Here is a 638-nt window from a genome sequence, read left to right on the forward strand (position 1 = left end):
CCTGATCATCAGGGTCGTCTGTGTTTTCACAGGATCTCTTCATATTCTGGAGAAGAAGTGAACATATTCATCACTAATAAGATCTGATGTTTAACATCCACATGATAAACAGCAACAGCAGAGCAACTCACATCCAGTGTGTCGTATTCAGAACATCTGGACTTGGGGTCAAGGGTCATGTAGGCGTCCTCAGGAGCCTGCAGCTGACGACACACAATGATGAGAGAATTAATTCTCCCTCCAGAACTGACAGACACAGATGAGAAGATACACGAGGAGATTTACACACCGTCTTACTGTGTCGTGATCCTCTGTGGTTTAGCTCTTCTGATGAAGTCACTCGTTTCCTGTGAGAGGAGAAGAAATGAACATGAACACAAACTGACTCTGAATCTTTCTAACAGTTCAGACACAGAGTCTGCTTCACCTTCTGATCAAGAGCCCGATGAAAACCATCAGAACCACAGACGTCAAGACAACAGCTGCAGAGATTCCCACCGCGACCCTGATCAGAGATGAGCTGCTTTCTTCAGCCGTGCAGACGAGAGAAAGAAAAACTATTACTCTTTATATTCAGACAATGAGCTGACTGAGATCAACAGAGATGATTCTCACCTTTAACAGAGACTGAAACAGAC

General features: G+C 44.4%; 1 long non-coding RNA gene across 1 annotated transcript; it reads right to left on the reverse strand.

Annotated features, from left to right (window-relative positions):
• On the reverse strand, positions 1-638 carry LOC107735119 (uncharacterized). Its single transcript, XR_001639297.1, has 5 exons — positions 616-638; positions 428-527; positions 290-347; positions 132-203; positions 1-46 (listed from the first exon to the last, which is right to left on the reverse strand). It is a non-coding gene; the product is annotated as an uncharacterized LOC107735119 (long non-coding RNA).

Source organism: Sinocyclocheilus rhinocerous, unplaced genomic scaffold (genome assembly GCF_001515625.1).
Source record: "Sinocyclocheilus rhinocerous isolate Xijiao unplaced genomic scaffold, SAMN03320098_v1.1 C35801092, whole genome shotgun sequence".
Classification (NCBI taxonomy): Eukaryota; Metazoa; Chordata; class Actinopteri; order Cypriniformes; family Cyprinidae; genus Sinocyclocheilus; species Sinocyclocheilus rhinocerous.